The 19,165-nt window shown below is 41.8% G+C and overlaps 1 pseudogene across 1 annotated transcript; it reads right to left on the reverse strand.

The window, feature by feature from the left end:
* Window positions 1-302: 302 nt before the first annotated feature.
* On the reverse strand, window positions 303-3,933 carry LOC106602611 (uncharacterized; annotated as a pseudogene). The gene is made up of 3 exons (XR_014392110.1): window positions 3,426-3,933; window positions 2,925-3,055; window positions 303-2,712 (listed from the first exon to the last, which is right to left on the reverse strand). The product of XR_014392110.1 is annotated as an uncharacterized LOC106602611 (transcript).
* Between the last annotated feature and the right edge of the window lie 15,232 nt (window positions 3,934-19,165).

The raw sequence follows: 19,165 nt of genomic DNA on the forward strand, positions 1-19,165 counted from the left end.
TGAACAACTTGGCCATGTACTGTTAAAATCTCCACCCGGCCCAGCCAGAAGAGGACCCCTCAAAGCCTGGTTTCTTCCTAGGTTCCTGCCTTTCTAGAGTTTTTCCTAGCCACCGTGCTTCTACATCTGCATTGCTTGCTTTTTGGGGTTTTAGGCTGGGTTTCAGTATAGCACTTTGTGACAACAGCTGATGTAAAAAGGGCTTTATAAATACATTTGATTGATTGATTGATCTGTAAGGTCCCTCAATCGAGTAGTGAGAGAAAGGAAACTGCTCTGGGATTTCACCATGAGGCCAAAGGTGATTTTAAAACAGTTAGAGTTTAATGGTTGTGATAGGAGAAAACAGAGGATGGATCAACAACATTGTAGTTACTCAATAATATTAACCTAAATGACAGAGTGAAAAGAAAGCATGTACAGAAAAAAAAATATTCCAAAACATGCATCCTGTTTGCAACATGGCCCTTCAGTAATACTTTGTCCTGAATACAAAACGTTTTGTTTGGGGCAAATCGAACACAACATATCACCGAGTACCACTATTTCAAGCATAGTGGTGGCTGCATCATGTTATGGGTATGCTTGTCATTGGCAAGGACTAGGGAGTTTTTTGGGGGGAAAATAAAGTAGTTGAATGGAAGTAATGAAATAGGCATTTGTGAACATTATATATCCTACACAGTACACACAATATGTAAGAGACTCATTAGGCTTATATATGCCTTATACACTGAGTGTAAAAAACATTATGAAAATGAATCTCTGATAGACTGACCAGGTGAATCCAGCTGAAGGCTATGATCCCTTATTGATGTAACTGGCTAAATCCACTTCAATCAGTGTAGATGAAGGGGAGGAGACCGGTTAAAGAAGGAATTTTAAGCCTTGAGGTAATTGAGACAGGGATTGTGTATGTGTGCCATTCAGAGGGTGAATGGGCAAGACAAAAGATTTAAGTGCCTTGAAATGGGGTATGTAGGTGCACTGATTTGTGTCAAGAACGGTAATGCTGATGGGTTTTTCACGCTCAACAGTTTCCTATGTGTATCAAGAATGGTCCACCACAAAGGAACTTGACACAAATGTGGGAAGCATTGGAGTCAACATGGGCCAGCATCCCTGTGAAATGCTTTCGACATCTTGTAAAGTCCATGTCCTGACGAATTGAGTCTGTGCTGAGGGCAAAAGGGGGTGGTACAACCCAGTATTAGGAAGGTGTTCTTAAAGTTTCATACACTCAGTGTATATCACACAATGCCTGGATGCAATACTCAACACTGAAATCTGTTACACTCGTCATTCCAAAATAATCTGTGGATCTTTTCCGCTGACAACAATACAAATTTCTCTTTGCGCAGGGTTTCATCTAAAGAGGATAGTCAGAGGGTATCGAGTGGAATGGTTACTTTCTGTTATAGAGTGGAATGGTTTTTCTGCTGGTGTATACTGAGGTAGCTCCTCTCTGAGAAGCTCTTCCCGCAGTGTGTACAGGCATACGGCTTTTCTCCCATGTGGACCTTCAGGTGCATCTTCAGGTTGCCAGCCAGGGCGAAGCGCATGTCACACTGGGTACAGCTGAAGGGTTTCTCCCCTGTGTGGACCCTCTGGTGCCTCTTCAGGTCACCAGCCTGGGAGAACCTCTTCTCACACTGGGGGCAGCTGAAGGGTTTCTCCCCTGTGTGGACCCTCTGATGTCTCTTCAGGTTGCCAGCCAGGGCGAAGCGCATGTGACACTGGGTACAGCTGAAGGGTTTCTCCCCAGTGTGGACCCTCTGGTGAATCTCCACCTTCTGAGGGCAGCTGAAGCCTTTGTTACAGAACATGCAACGGAACCGTTTCTCTTTACTACTGCCTGATGTTGTTCCCCCTCCCTGAGTCTCGGCTCTAGCCCTGTCGTTTGAGTTCAGAACCTGATCGAAAAAGACGCGGCCGTGTGAATCAGAAGGCCCCATCGAAGTGGACACTGGGTCGCGATCCCTGAACGTGTGTAAAGGGGAGTGGGTGGTGACATTTAGATTTGTCTTTAAGCTTCCCCTGTAATCTAAGAAATCTCTACCTTGTGAGTGTCCTTCTCCTAAGTGAGTCTCGTCTACATTCCATGCCAGAGGAGCGTCCCCCTCCACTTTCACAGTCACCTCATCTACGACCAGACCCTCCCCTTTCTTCATCTAGGCACCCTTCAGAGTATACACTACTACTGTAGGGGTTCCAGTCCCCTCTAGACAGATCAGTCTGTGTCTCTAAACCCAAGGGCATGTTGCCAGGGTCCATCTCTGTAGAGTAAGAACAAGACGGATCATTACCAGTCTCTAACACGTCACCTGAGTCCCGATGGGAATGAACCGTCCTCGGTCTCGGGTTACCGTATAGTAAATACTCTGATCCGGGAGCAGGAGGACAGCCCAGTCTCCTCAGCCCCAGTGTCTCTGGGTCTGACCTGTGGTCAGATCCTGTGTGTGGAGTTAAAGTCTTGGTGTCTGTCTCTGACTTGAGGGCGGCGTTCGGCGTTCCACTGACCTCCGTGATGCTGCATCGCGTCCTGGGCTGGGGCACGGCGGTGGATAAGTGATCCGTGGCTACAGGGGGCACCAGTACAGCCGCTGCTCCAGTCTGGATGTCTCTGCTGTGTTGTGGGTCCTCCTCTCCTTCAATCCGCTCCTGCTTGACCAGAGATGATCCTCCAGGACCTGCAGCCTCTACATCTGCAGACTGACTCAAGAAGAGATGAGGTTATTACCGGCACATGAGTTGAATTGGATAACAATGTCGAAGAGAAGTCTCACAAGCTCCCCTGTGGCAGATAAATCAGGATGTACATGTAAGACAATGAATAGCTGAGGGGAGCCTTTCTGAAATAAACTGGCCACATTTGATTTACAAAGTAACTGTAATTATTTGTAATGCAGCACTATTACATTAACCTCTATCAAGATAACGTGTTGGGTTGAGGTTCCACTCTCCTCATCAACAGTGATTGGTTGGTCATCTCTCCATGTATTGCGTCCCGCTGGCTTCACAAAGCTCCTGTAGCCTCCAGTGAGATGTCCTTCACCTGAGAGTGTGGTTGGGGGGAAAGAGGTGGTTAGGTTAACTACTGTCAATGCTCAACACTATATTGTACACTATTAATACTGTCTACCATTGGCAAGGATGTAATGTAACACTCATAACTTCTTGATATACTATTTATTGATCGCTGTATTATGTTCGATGCATCACATTGTTTTCATTGAGTAAATAATAGTAAATGCAGTAAATCAAGAATCTTGTTAGAACATGATAGTATGCAACAATTCCTCTGATTATCCAAAAACTGACCAAGACCCAATTCTGGGTAATACATCTACACATGTGCATAGCGGAACGGGTGAAAGGCAATGCGCTATAAATGAAGGGCAGCCTCTGCCTTCAGCAAAATGTACCTCTTGCCAATCCTCTGTATCTGTCGAGGATCTTGACACTCCTAGGACGACTGGTGAGGACGCGCTCTCGTAATGTCTTCTCTGCGCGCTCCCGTGCCACCTTAACTTCCAGTAGTTTCCTCCGTAGCGCCCTGTTTTCTTTCTGGCTTTGAGTTATTTCTAAACGAAACACTGCATAGTCGTCGTCTACGAGTTTACAGATCTCTGCCACGGCTGCATTCGCTAGTACCTCCATGATGGAGGCTATTTGAGTATGAAAAACCATACAGCTTGAGTTAGCCATTGTTAGCAGCTAGCTAGCGTTACCTAGATAACATTTATCAACCAAGTCCTGTAACCATCGCGAATTTAACACAACATGCGGTAAGTATGTGATACTTTGCAGTTAAATTAGTCCCGATTTTGAGTTCCTTCCAGGGTGTTAATAAACGTTTAAATAACAACAATAAAAAGGCTAACGTGTTAATTATTCTTGGTCACTGTGCGTGTCCATTAACTTCTTCGTGTGAGTTTCCCACAGACTAGACACTGTTGGGGTTTGCTGCATTCCACAGGTCGGAGTGTGAATTGCACATTTTTTTACAAAAACAAATAAAAAATGGGAAATGGAAAAATACATTTCACCACCATCTAACCGTACACATTAGAGGTCTTCTCATATCCCGAAATTGAGATCTGAACCGAATTGGATCTGTGAAATTCCCATCCGACACCTACAGGACCCAGTAATTTTTGGAAAATCAATTCCGATTTGAATCCGAGGTGGGTCGACCCAAAATATGTCAGAGATGAGGGTGAATCAGATTGGGTCTGGTCTGTATTGGACCCAAATGGTATCGCACCCAAATGGATCCAAAATATATTTTAAAAAATCAGCTTTATTGCTATGCAAGCCAGCAGAATCGTTTTGACTTCTCTGGCAGGCAGTTAGCCATTTATCATGACTCTCAGTTCCATGACATTACACAAGTCATTGGACTAAGGCATGTTCTGTATGGGGAAGGTTTGTTAATTAAGAGCCCCGACGCCCAATCTGAACATAAACACGCGTCACTTGCGGTACGGTTTTGGAAGCATAAGGACCTTATCTTTCATATCAGCGAGAATAATTGTATTAAAACTAAAAGTTCAATTGATACACACATTGATAGTGTTAGTGTTCCCACACGGCCATATCTCCCAAGTTACAGCGCTTGTTTTACGGAAAACAGCCGGAAGACAAGCGGAGACCACCTGTGCTAATTAGCTATCTAGCATGCTCTGAACACCTGTGTGTAATCTAACTCGGGAAGTGTAGTTTGGTCTGATGGAGGCCCCCATAGCTGTATGGATCTGTGCAAAACTGCTAGAGTAAGTGAACCTTTCTTGCTTGTGAAAGGTAAGGACCATGTTTTTCGAAAGCCATATCACAAGCGATGATGTTGAAACACAGCGTCAGCAGGATTGTAGTTCACATGAGGCAGTCCATGGCTGAAAACTGTAAGGAGAAGATTGAATGAGAGGTGAATTGGGGAGGGGTGACAAGGAGACCAGCAGAGGGCGAGCGGCGGGAGGGGGCATAGGCTAGGAGAAGGTCAGAGAGGTAGGTGGGTGCCAGGTTGTGGGTGGGGAGGCTGTTAATATGGAATTACACAGGGAGCCAGTGTGGATTGGTGTGATGTGTTCGGTTGATCTGGTGCAGCAGAGTTCTGGACCAGTGGAAGTCTTGTTGGTGAGTTTGGGTGGGAGATTTTTAACCAGGGCTGTTTCAGTGCTGTGTTTGGAGCGGAAACCGTAATGGAATGGTTTTTGAAGGTTATTGAAGTTGAGTGTCCACATCCTGCTCCAGTATTTTGGAGAGGAAGGTAAGGTGTGAGATGGGAACAAAGTTGTTCAAGACATCGGGGTCAGCGTTCAGCTTTTTGAGGATGGAGGGTACGATGTAAGTGGTGAAGGAGGAGTTTATTATGCCAGTGAGGACGGGAGAGAAGTACTGAACTTGTGGTGCTGTTCAGGGGAGGGGTCTGCAGGGAAGTTTTCAGGAGGCTGAAGTAGGCGGTTCACTGTGGAAAATATGATTTTTTTTGTTTGTTTTTACCAGAGTTGCTGATGTCGGAGTAGTAAAATGTTCTTGCAGCTGAGAGGGCGTTCTTTTATATTTTAACAGGTGATCTGTGTATGCTTGAGAATGACGTACTAGACCAGTCCTCTTGCAGCCGTCCACTGGCTTTTAACTGGCGTAGCTCTGGGGTGTACCAGGGAGCAGTGGGTGAAGGCGACTGAGTGGGTTTTGAGGGGAGCGAGGGTATCCAGAGGAGGAAAGGCAGTCATTGCAGTTAGTGATGAGGTCAGGATGGGACTGGGAATAAGGACTGGGGTATGTATTAATAGCAGCGCTATGTTGATTGACTTAGTGGTGTCAAACCAGTTAGCTTATTAACATTATGGACAAATATAGGCAAATTGCAATTATTGACAATGAAAGAGGTGGGAATGTTGTTCCTTTGTCACATAATTGCTACATCTACTATCAGTATAGCATTCAAAATCATTTTCCAGATTGTATTTTGGCAATTATTTTTCACAATGTGAATATTTGGTCGCGACTGAGATAACCTGGTTCAATTTGGATTTGGCAAAACCAGTTTAGAACCACTGGCCTACACAGTACAAACAGAATATATAACAGTCTTTTTAGGCTTATACAATGCCTTGCAAAAGTATTCATACCACAAGGATTTCTTCACATTTTATTGTGTTACAAAGTGTGATTAAAATTGATTTAATTGTAATTTTTTGGTCAACAATAAGCTAAAAAAATCCTTCCCCAGTCTCTGGTGTAAAGGCTGAAGCAGTATTTTGCCAGTGCTTAACTCTATCTGTTTCTTTTTATCCTGAAAAACTATTTGCCGATGTCAAGCATACCCATACCATGAGGCAGCCACCACCTTCTTGAAAAAAAGGAGGCAGTCACTTAGTCATGGGTTGTGTTGGATTTGCCCCAAACATAAGGCTTTGCGTTCATGCCAAAAAGTGTGTTCCTTTTTTGCAGCCTTCTTGCATACAAGATGCATGTTTTGTAATATTCATATTCTGTATATTTGTATTCTTCTTTTCACACTATCATTTAATTTATTGTGGAGTCATTACAATGTTGTTGATCCATCCTCAGTTTTCTCCCATCACATTCATTGAACTCTAACTGTTTTAAAATTACCAATGGCCTAATGGTGAAATCCCTGAGCAGTTTCATGTCCTGCAGCTCAGTTCAGAAGGACGACTGTATCTTTAATGTGTCTGGGTGGTTTAATACATAATCCACAGCATCGTGACTAATTTAACCATGATATTCAATGTCTGATTTGTTATTATCTACCAATCACTGCCCTTCCTTATGAGCCTTCCGAAAAGCTCTGTGGTCTTTGTAGTCGAATCTGTGCTTGAAATTCTATATTCCAGCCAGAGCCCAGACTTGAACCAAATCGAACATCTCTGGAGAGACCTGAAAATAGCTGCGCAGCAACGCTCCCCAGCCAACCTGACAGAGCTTGAGAGGATCTGCAGAGAAGAATGGGAGAAACTCTGCAAATACAGGTGTGCCAAGCTTGTAGCGTCGTACCCAAGAAGACTCGATGCTGTAATCGCTGCCAAAGGTGCTTCAACAAAGTGCTGAGTAAAGGGTCTGAATACTTGTGTAAATGTGATATTTCCGGGGGGTTTTTTACATTTAAATTAGAAAAAATGTCTAAACCTGGTTTTGCTTTGTCATTATGAGGTATTGTGTGTAGATTAATGAGGAAAGAAACTATTTAATCCATTTTAGGATAAGGCTGTAATGTAACAAAATGTGGAAAAGTTCAAGGGGTCTGAATATATTCCCAAAACGGCCTCTCTCTGTTCTTCCGAAAATAAATACCAGTTGCGATCTCACTCCGATTTACTTTGAATGATTCCTAAAATCAGAACAGATCATGGCAAAAAATGTTTTAGCTTCTCGGCTCCGTGGTCTTGGAATTCTCTCCAGACCAGCTTGAAACTACACAATCTTGTTTCCTTGGAGTTTAAATGTTTGGTTGACTCATGTTACTGAGGAATGTGATTGTCATTAGGATTTGATACGGTGGTACATATGATTGATTTAAAAAAAAATATGATGCTTGTATGTTTCTGTAATTGAAATGTATGTTTGTGTTTTTAAAACATATTTTTTTTTTATGATGTCTAAGTTCTTATCTGATATTTGTCTCAAACATTGTTCCTCCCTGCTGCTGTCTTGGTTGGACCAGGTCTCTCTTACCTCATTGAGACTAACCTGGATAAATAAAGGTAAAAAAATATATATACAGTACCAGTCAAAAGTTTGGACACACCTACTCAATCAAGGGTTTTTCTTTTTTACTATTTTCTACATTGTAGAATAATAGTGAAGACAAACTATGAAATAACACATTAAATCATGTAATAACCAAAAAAGTGTTAAACAAATCCAAATATATTTAAGATTCTTCAAAGTAGCCACCCTTTGCCTAGATGACCTCTTGGCATTCTCTCAACCAGCCTCACCTGGAATGCTGTTCCAACAGTCTTGAAGGAGTTCCCACATACACTGAGCACTTGTTGGCTGCTTTTCCTTCACTCTGCGGTCCAACTCATCCCAAACCATCTCAATTGGGTTGAGGTCGGGTGATTGTGGAGGCTAGGTCATCTGATGCAACACTCATCACTCTCCTTGGTCAAATAGCCCTTACACAGCCTGGAGGTGTGTTGGGTCATTGTCCTGTTGAAATGATAGTCCCACTAAGTGCAAACCAGATGGGATGGCATATCGCTGTAGAATGCTGTGGTAGCCATGCTGGTTAAGTGTGCATTGAATTCTAAATAAATCACAGTGTCACCAGCAAAGCACCATTACACCACCTCCTCCATGCTTTACGATGGGAGCCACACGTGCAGAGATAATCTGTTCACCAACTCTGCGTCTCACAAAGACAGGACGGTTGGAACCAAAAATCTCACATTTGGACTCATCAGATCAAAGGACAAATTTCCACCGTGGTTTCTTTGCAGCAATTCCACCATGAACCCCTGATTCACACATTCTCCTCTGAACAGTTGTTGAGATGTCTGTTACTTGAACTCTGTGAAGCATTTATTTGGGCTGCAATCTGAGGTGCAGTTAAATCTAATGAATTTATCCTCTGCAGCAGAGGTAACTCTGGATCTTCCTTTCCTCATGACAGCCAGTTTCATCATAGCGCTTGATGGTTTTTGCAACTACACTTGAAGAAACTTTAAAAGTTCTTGAAATGTTCCAGATTGACTGACCTTCATGTCTTAATGTCTGTTGTTTCTCATTTCATATTTGAGCTGTTCTTGCCATAATATGGACTTGGTCTTTTACCAAATAGGTCTATCTTCTGTATACCACCCCAACCATGTCACAACACAACTGATTGGCTCAAACGTATTAAGAAGGAAATAAATTCCACAAATTAACTTTTAACAAGGCACACCTGTTAATTGAAATGCATTACAGGTGTCTACCTCATGAAGCTGGTTGAGAGAATGCCAAGAGTGTGCAAAGCTGTCAAAGGCAAAGGGTGGCTACTTTGAAGAATCTTAAATATATTTTGATTTGTTTAACACTTTTTTGGTTACTACATGATTTCATATGTGTTATTTAATAGTTTGTCTTCACTATTATTCTACAATGTAGAAAATAGTACATATAAAGAAAAACCCTGGAATGAGTAGGTGTGTCCAAACCTTTGACTGGTACTGTATATATCGTTTTTATTTTCTAGAATCGTAACATTATTTGCTACAGTGATGATGGTGGGATATTTTCTCCCAGCAGTTTCAATTCAGCTAACGTTAGCTAGCTAAATGTTGACAGCTAGCTAATGGCATTTATATTAACAATTACATTTACGTCATTTAGCAGACGCTCTTATCCAGAGCGACTTACAAATTGGTGCATTCACCTATGATATCCAGCGGAACAACCACTTTACAATAGTACATCTATATCTTTTTTTGGGGGGGAGGGTGGATTACTTAATCCTATCCCAGGTATTCCTTAAAGAGGTGGGGTTTCAGGTGTCTCCGGAAGGTGGTGATTGACTCCGCTGTCCTGGCGTCGTGAGGGAGCTTGTTCCACCATTGGGGTGCCAGAGCAGCGAACAGTTTTGACTGGGCTGAGCGGGAACTGTGCTTCCGCAGAGGTAGGGGGGCCAGCAGGCCAGAGGTGGATGAACGCAGTGCCCTTCTTTGGGTGTAGGGACTGATCAGAGCCTGACGGTACGGAGGTGCCGTTCCCCTCACAGCTCCGTAGGCAAGCACCATGGTCTTGTAGCAGATGCGAGCTTCAACTGAAAGCCAGTGTAGTGTGTGGAGGAGCGGAGTGACGTGAGAGAACTTGGGAAGGTTGAACACCAGACGGGCTGCGGCGTTCTGGATGAGTTGTAGGGGATTAATGGCGCAGGCAGGGAGCCCCGCCAACAGCGAGTTGCAGTAATCCATACGGGAGATGACAAGTGCCTGGATTAGGACCTGCGCCGCTTCCTGTGTGAGGCAGGGTTGTACACTGCGAATGTTGTAGAGCATGAACCTACAGGATCGGGTCACCGCCTTGATGTTAGCGGAGAACGACAGGGTGTTGTCCAGGGTCACGCCAAGGCTTTTAGCACTCTGGGAGGAGGACACAATGGAGTTGTCAACCGTGATGGCGAGATCATGGAACGGGCAGTCCTTCCCCGGGAGGAAGAGCAGCTCCGTCCTGCCGAGGTTCAGCTTAAGATGGTGATCCGTCATCCACACTGATATGTCTGCCAGACATGCAGAGATGCGATTTGCCACCTGGTTATCAGAAGGGGGAAAGGAGAAGATTAGTTGTGCGTCGTCTGCGTAGCAATGATAGGAGAGACCATGTGAGGATATGACAGAGCCAAGTGACTTGGTGTATAGCGAGAATAGGAGAGGGCCTAGAACTGAGCCCTGGGGGACACCAGTGGTGAGAGCATGTGGTGCGGAGACGGATTCTCGCCACGCCACCTGGTAGGAGCGACCTGTCAGGTAGGACGCAATCCAAGAGTGAGCCGCGCCGGAGATGTCCAACTCGGAGAGGGTGGAGAGGAGGATCTGATGGTTCACAGTATCAAAGGCAGCAGATAGGTCTAGAAGGATGAGAGCAGAGGAGAGAGAGTTAGCTTTAGCAGTGCGGAGAGCCTCCGTGACACAGAGAAGAGCAGTCTCAGTTGAATGACCAGTCTTGAAACCTGACTGATTTGGATCAAGAAGGTCATTCTGAGAGAGATAGCAAGAGAGCTGGCCAAGGACGGCACGCTCAAGAGTTTTGGAGAGGAAAGAAAGAAGGGATACTGGTCTGTAGTTGTTGACATCGGAGGGATCGAGTGTTGGTTTTTTGAGAAGGGGTGGAACTCTCGCTCTCTTGAAGACGGAAGGGACGTAGCCAGCGGTCAAGGATGAGTTGATGAGCGAGGTGAGGTAAGGGAGAAGGTCCCCGGAAATGGTCTGGAGAAGAGAGGAGGGGATAGGGTCAAGCGGGCAGGTTGTTGGGCGGCCGGCCGTCACAAGTCGCAAGATTTCATCTGGAGAGAGGGGAGAAAGAGGTCAAAGCATAGGGTAGGGCAATGTGAGCAGGACCAGCGGTGTCGTTTGACTTAACAAACGAGGATCAGATGTCGTCAACCTTCTTTTCAAAATGGTTGACAAAGTCATCCGCAGAGAGGGAGGGGGGGGGGGGAGGAGGATTCAGGAGGGAGGAGAAGGTGGCAAAGAGCTTCCTAGGGTTAGAGGCAGATGCTTGGAATTTAGAGTGGTAGAAAGTGTCTTTAGCAGCAGAAACAGAGGAAGAAAATGTGGAGAGGAGGGAGTGAAAAGATGCCAGGTCCACAGGGAGGCTAGTTTTCCTCCATTTCCACTCGGCTGCCTGGAGCCCTGTTCTGTGAGCTCGCAATGAGTCGTCGAGCCACGGAGCAGGAGGGGAGGACCGAGCCGGCCGGGAGGATAGGGGACATAGAGAGTCAAAGGATGCAGAAAGGGAGGAGAGGAGGGTTGAGGAGGCAGAATCAGGAGATTGGTTGGAGAAGGTTTGAGCAGAGGGAAGAGATGATAGGATGGAAGAGGAGAGAGTAGCAGGAGAGAGAGAGCGAAGGTTGCGACGGTGCAATACCATCTGAGTAGGGGCAGAGTGAGTAGTGTTGGAGGAGAGCGAGAGGGAAAAGGATACAAGGTAGTGGTCAGAGACTTGGAGGGGAGTTGCAGTGAGATTAGTAGAAGAACAGCATCTAGTAAAGATGAGGTCAAGCGTATTGCCTGCCTTGTGAGTAGGGGGGGACGGTGAGAGGGTGAGGCCAAAAGAGGAGAGGAGTGGAAAGAAGGAGGCAGAGAGAAATGAGTCAAAGTTAGACGTAGGGAGGTTAAAGTCACCCAGAACTGTGAGGGGTGAGACATCCTCAGGAAAGGAACTTATCAAGGCGTCCAGCTCATTGATGAACTCTCCAAGGGAACCTGGAGAGCGATAAACTTCATCAGATGGTTAACTATCGAATATATTTGTTTTCCCCTCGCATCTAAAGCTGTCTTATGAAGCTAGCCCGTTGATAAAAGTTAGTATGAATGACAGAAGCCAGCTAGCTGCTGTAAATTTCGTCTGAAATGTACCATTGTTAAATTGTCATGCCTTTTCACAAAGAAATCTATGTACACAAATAAAATACAAGACTACCTTCAAGTAGTTTTATTGTAGTACTTCAGGCAGAGTAACGTTACTTTGCAGAAATTAATGATCTTTTAACTACTTCCTGAGATTTGATTGATAGAACAATTCAGCCAATGGTTGCAGCAATAGGCGGCTGTGGTTTTGGTTCATTGGTCAGGAGCCCCCAAAGCTGCTCAAACCAGTTTTATTTTTTATTATGAATCTCTCTACAAATGTACTAAACTTTCTCCAAGCTTAAGACTCTTGGTAATGTGACAACAGTGACAGAACTCTGCATGCGTGCAGATAAACAATCTGCAAGTGTATTTTTGATTCACAGCAGAATATTCATAGTCGTAGTAAATGGACTTGTAATAATTCTGAAAATAAATTATGCTTGCAAATCTTATTGAATGTATTTACATTTCAAGTTACATTGACATTTCATGCATTATGATACAAGCTTTAGAAATTAAATTACATATTTGTGAATGTACTTGCAATTACGAATTTCCTGCGACAACAACATTTAAAATAGAAAATCACAGGGTTCTGTAAGTATTATCTCATAGGAATGTGCGACAGGGATTGCGTAATATAATAAAGGCGTCAGGCCGTGCAGCCTCGGCTTTCTGCAAAATGTACTTCTTGCCCTTCCTCTGTATCAGTCGAGGATCTGGGCCTGGGACGACTGGCTAGGACACGCTCTCGCATTGTCCTCTCTGCGCGCTCCCTTGCGACCTTTAGTTCTAGTAGCTATAGTTTCCTTCGCGATGCCCTGTTTTCTTTCTGGCTTCGATTATTTCCAAACGAAACACTCCATAGTCATCGTCTACGAGTTTACAGATCTGTCATGGCTGCATTTGCTAGCATCTCTATGATGGAGGCTATTTGAGTGTGAAAAACCATACAGTTAACCATTGTTAGTTAACCGTTAGCAGCTAGTGTTAACTAGATAGATTATATCTTCAAAGTCCTGTTTCCAATATCAAATAAACACTACATGGGGTAAGTATGTGACGCTGACCCGTTTAATGAGTCATATTTTGAGATCCAGGGCTTTAATAAACGTCTAAATAACAAGAATTAAAAACGCTAACGAGGAAATTGTTCTTGGTCATTTCTGTTTACTTCTTTGTGGGAGCCACTTTTTCCAAAATCCTCACTTCTACCGGTCCAAAATCATCTCTGAAAGGATTCTCAGGGAAAACGTTGGAAGTCTACCACACCTGTCACCACAGGTCCTTTATCCTGGTCAGGCTGACTTCCAAACTCCATGTCACTTCTTCCATGGTTACTTGTTGTAAGAGGAGACTACACTCAATAGTTGATTTGTACTCTTTAATACCATTACTATGTATATATACAGAAGACGGAGGTTTGAGCTTTGCGCATTTCTTCCATGTCTGCGTTATGACCCCGAAGCCTTTTCTCTATTAGATTTGCTCAACTCCTGCATCCTCTCTCCTCAGTCCTCTCTGGCCTCCTTTTGAAGAAGGTCAAAGGTAATCAAGGAGAGGCGGTGAGGAGAGGACAAGGAAAGTGGACTTCACACTTTAATTGAAAAACAACATTGGATGTTCTAAGTCCATAACAATGCTTAAACCAGATGAGACCACTTTTGAGGTCTGGGAAAATCTATGAAATGTTGTTTTTTGAGTGTAGTTACCCTTTAATTGAAGCGCACCTAGCACTGTTTGATTAGTGGCATTTCTGTAGCACATGAGAGGAGTTTGCAAAACAAATGGCCACTGGATTGAAGCAAATAATCATTCTGCCAGGTAGTGCCACGAACCGGCTCGAAGTCCGTAACAAAAAGGGAGACTGTGGAGATTAGGAATAACAAAAATATATTTATTAACTGAAGTAATGTAAATACAATTAACAACGGTATATGTAGTCAGTAATCAGTAGTGTATGTGAGTGGTTGCGTGCATTAATGTGATAATGAGGGGTGTTGAAAGGTGCCAAAGCAAACAAACAAAACGGCCACAAAAATGCCACAACCAAAATCTAACAGTGTGTCTGCATGGAGAGCGTCTCCTCAATAAATGTGGAAGAGGTGTATTTATCCCAGGACACAACTGAGCCCAAGTGTCCCATTTCGCTGACGACTCTCCCGGCTCCGCCCACCGACATCCTATTAAGGAAAACGAGAGCAAAGAGAAAGAATTCGGCAGACAGAGTGGGAGGGTCGTCACAGTAGGCATAGGCTACTTTGTAGCTAGTTAACATTTGGTTGTACTCTTGGATTGAGCAGACCTTCCCGTACAATTCTGATAACTCCATGAAGGATATAACTCTACCATTCCAATTTACAATATAATTTAAGAACAAAACACCCTTTTCAAACATATTTCCCATAAATACAGGTATTTTATCAACCAGCACATTTGAGTTCAGCCATAATATTTGTTCTATCTTTTCAGGGGGATGAAATTGACATTGTAGCCAGCTCTGCAATGCTTGTTTGAAAAAGAGAGATACTTTGAAAAAAGTATCATTTTCAATTAATAGAAAATGAGACATGGCAATCTGCACAAAGGCAAAAAGGCAATTTTTAAACAATGGATGAGCTTTTCTTAGTAATCTACTTGAGAACAATTTAGGGTTCAAGTAAAACTTTTGAATAAGTGAAGCTTTTAGAGAGAGGTTTAGTGCTTTTCTATTTAATAATCTCAACCCACCCAATTCATATTCATTATATAGATAGGCACGTTTTATTTTGTCAGCTTTAGCGTCCCAGATAAGGCTAAATATGTTTTGCTCATATGATTTGAAAAACGAATCATCAGGAGTAGGCAGCGCCATAAGTGAGTAAACTGAGATATGACTAAAGGAGTTATTCAAGGCAATTTTTCCATAAATAGACAGGTATTTAACTCTCCATGGTTGCAGGATCTTGTCTATTTCTACAAGTTTTCTAATGAAATTCATTGTGGAGAGCTTATTTATATATTTTGTGATATGAATACCCAGTATGTCTACTTCATCATCAGCTCATTATATAGGTAAACTGCAGGGTAATGTAAATGTTGTATTTTTTAAAGATCCAATACGTAATATTTTACACTCACCATAATTAGGTTTTAGTCCAGAGAGTATAGAAAAGTTATCTAGCTCTTCAATGAGACATTGCAGGGATCTAGCTTGCGGACTTAATATAAAACTTGAGTCATCGGCATACATGGACACCTTTGTTTTTAAGCCTTGGATTTCTATTCCTCTAATGTTGTTATTGGATCTGATTTCAATAGCTAGCATTTCGATGGCCATAACGAATAGATATGGTGACAGCAGACACCCTTGTATAACTCCTCTTGACAATTCAAAACTCTCTGAGAAGTAGCCGTTATTTACTATTTTACACTTGCGGTTGCTATACATTATTTTTACCCATTTTATAAGAGAATTATCGAAATTGAAAAAATCCAGGCATTGGATTTTATTTTTAAGTCTTACTTTATAAAATTCCTTTTCAAAATCCGCTATAAATACTATTCCTGGCTTATGTTTCATGATGTTCTAATATTTCTAGTAGTTGTCGTATATTATCTCCAATGTATCGTCCATGTAAAAAACCTGTCTGATCAGGATGAACAATACCTAGTAAAACCCTTTTAATTCTGAGTGTTATGCATTTCGCTAGTATTTTTGCGTCACAACATTGAAGTGTCAGGGTCCTCCAGTTTTTTAGATAGACTGGGTCTTGTTTTAATAATAGAGAAATCAGACCTTCCTGCTGAGTACCTGACAGACTACCATTTCAATAGGAGTAGTTAAACCAATCTAACAATGGAGCTTTTAGTATATAAAAAAATACATGATATACTTCTACCGGTATGCCATCAAGCCCTGGGGTTTTTCCAGACTGAAAGGATTTAATAGCCTCAAAGTTCTTCCTTTAATTTGGCCACCGCACTGATCTTTCTGTACCTTTGTTTTCCAAAATGTTCCATTTTTTTATATTATTTGGAAAGAATTCCTTACCACCTCTTTTAAGATATAATTCGGAGAATCATAGATGACTCCGCCTTCAGTAACGAGTTTCTGAAAATTATTTTTGTTAGCATTCCTGTATTGGAGATTCAGGAAGAATTTTGTGCATTTTTCTCCAATAATAGATTACATTAGATCATTCTTGAATAAGTTCCTCAAGTTCTTTTTGTTTTTCCTCTGACATTTTGTATCTCTGTAGTATTGTTTTTATTGCTATCTACCTGTACTATTAGTTCATGGGTTTCCCTTGTTAGTCGTGTCTCTTTAGCCAGAAACCTCTTTTTTTAATATTGATGAATATTGAATTGAATGACCTCTGAAGGCACATTTAATGGTATCCCAAACAATAAGGGGATTTGCTGAACCTATATTATACTGGAAAAAAAAATTCAGTTATAAATTATTTTGTCTTAGTTAAAAATAAGTTGTCCTCCAGTAAACTTTGATTAAATTTCCAATATCCCCGTCCACGTGGAAAATGATGTCAATGCCAATAAGATGATGATCCGATCGCATTCTGCCAGTAAACTTTGATTAAATTTCCAATATCCCTGTGGAAAATTATGTCAATGCCAATTAGATGATGATCCGATCGCATTCAGTCTCCGATTAAAACTTTTTAAACATTTGATACAAGAGAGAAAGAGACAAAGTAGTCAAGACGACTAGCTTGATTAAGTCTCCTCCATGTATATCTCACTAGGTCAGGGTATTTTAGACTCCAAATATCCACTATTTCTAATGTGTCCATAATATTTGTGACTTCCTTAAGGGCACGGTGATGATAGTTTGTAGAGTGATTACCTTTACGGTCCATTGAGGTACTTAACACTGCGTTATAGTCTCCTACCATAATGATTAGATCATTTATTGCCTGTAAGTTCAATAAATTGGTATAAATGTTTTCGAAGAAGTATGGATCATCCTGATCTTGGACCATATAGATTAATGAGCAAAATATTTTTTTGGTCCACTTTCATATTCAAAAGGATCCACCTTCCTTGCGAATGATTCCTGACTATTTGCACATTCAGATTGAAATTTTTGTTAATTAATATCATCACACCCTTTGAGTTCCTTTGTCCATGACAGAAAATTATTTCACCACCCCATTCCTTTTTCCACGCAACTTCATCTAAGGATGTAGAGTGAGTTTCTTGTAAACAGTATGTTATAGTCCTTTTCTTTTTGCCATGTAAAGACTGATCTTTTTTTAATAATCTGCTAAACTATTACAATTATAACTGTCTATACTTATTTCACCCCTTCCCATAACTAGATACTATTCTCAGTCTAAATTGACCATAATTAGTGTTTGTAAAGTTACTGCCATCAGAGGCATTATGACGGTCAAAACTAGAGCTTTCAAATGTCTGATATTTAGAATTCAAGAAATAGGTTCTAGCAATATTTGTTTTATTCCCTTGCCTGTTTGCCTGTGAGCCAATACCACAGATGTTAGAAAATTGAGACATGATATTATGTGTGTAGTAAATCTGAGTAGGTTGATGTGTATGATATTGGATGTGATTTACGATGCCTGTATAAGAGTAAGACTATAATGTGTGAAGTCCAAATAAATAATAACTCTGCCAATTTGCATGGTTGAGTGTCTGTGTGTAACATGTAGTGTGTATAGCCTTAATATTCATGATGATAATTGTAATCCATATCATATCACCATCATAGCTGCATCATAATTACCTTTAACATAATTGAAAAACACATCCCAGCATTTCCATAGCAATTGACATCTCTTTCATGATCATGTGAAACCTTGCATTACTCTAGAGACGGCTTCACTACAGTACAAATGTATTCTTCCCCTTGCTTGTTGTAAACATATATAAACTTGTAGACAAATACATAAAAAAGATAGACAAACAATAAACACATTAAATTATAAAACAGTTCGACAATAGAGGGAGAGAAGAGAGGGTGAGAAGAGAGCGAGATTAGGTGTGTGTGTGTGTGTATGTATAAATCCGTATGTGTAAGCAAGCATGTAATTGAGTACGTGTGTCATATCCACTTCATAATGTTCAGATATTTTTACAGTTTCCATACCTTCTTTTTTTTCGTAACCTGAAGTCCCTGTAGAATTTAGTACAGCTATGGTGTTATGGAGCTGTCTCAGAATAGCAGTCCATCTATAAAAAGTTTTTGTCCATAATGATAGACACTCTTACCCTTCTCCCTTTGTTGTCTTTGTACTGGATACAGTCTCTTACGACGTTCGTTTATCCCCTTTGGAAATTGGTAATTGAGACAGAATTTGGTCCCTTTAACTTCTCTAGGGTAGGGGGCAGTATTTTGACGTCCGGATGAAAGGCGTGCCCAAATTAAACTGCCTGCTACTCAGGCTCAGAAGGTACGATATGCATATTATTAGTAGATTTGGATAGAAAACACTCTGAAGTTTCTAAAACTGTTTGAATGATGTCTGTGAGTATAACAGAACTCATATGGCAGGCAAAACCCTGAGAAAAACCCAACCAGGAAGTAGAAAATCTGAGGCTTGCAGTTTTTTCAATTGATTGCCTATTCAAACTACAGTGACTTAGGGTTCATTTTGCACTTCCTAAGGCGTCCACTAGATGTCAACAGTCTTTAGAACGTTGTTTCATGCTTCTACTGTGAATTTGAAGCGAACAAGAGGGCCTGAAGTCAGATGAGTGAGGAAATGACGTGAGTGTGAGCTGTGTTCCTTTTCTTTTCTGAAGACATTGGAATTGTCCGGTTGGAATATTACTGAAGATTTATGTTAAAAACATCCTAAAGATTGATGCTATACATCGTTTGACATATTTCTACGAACGTAAATATAACTTTTTTTGACTTTTCGTCGTGACATTTCGGCGCGCTTCCTGCATTTGGAGTAGTGGACTGAACGCGGGAACAAAAAGGAGGTATTTGGTCATAAATTATGGACTTTATCGAACAAAACAAACATTTATTGTGGACCTGGGAATCCTGGGAGTGCATTTTGATGAAGATCATCAAAGGTAAGTGAATATTTATAATATTATTTCTGAGTTTT

Source organism: Salmo salar, chromosome 04 (genome assembly GCF_965601325.2).
Source record: "Salmo salar chromosome 04, fSalSal1, whole genome shotgun sequence".
In the NCBI taxonomy this organism is placed as follows: Eukaryota; Metazoa; Chordata; class Actinopteri; order Salmoniformes; family Salmonidae; genus Salmo; species Salmo salar.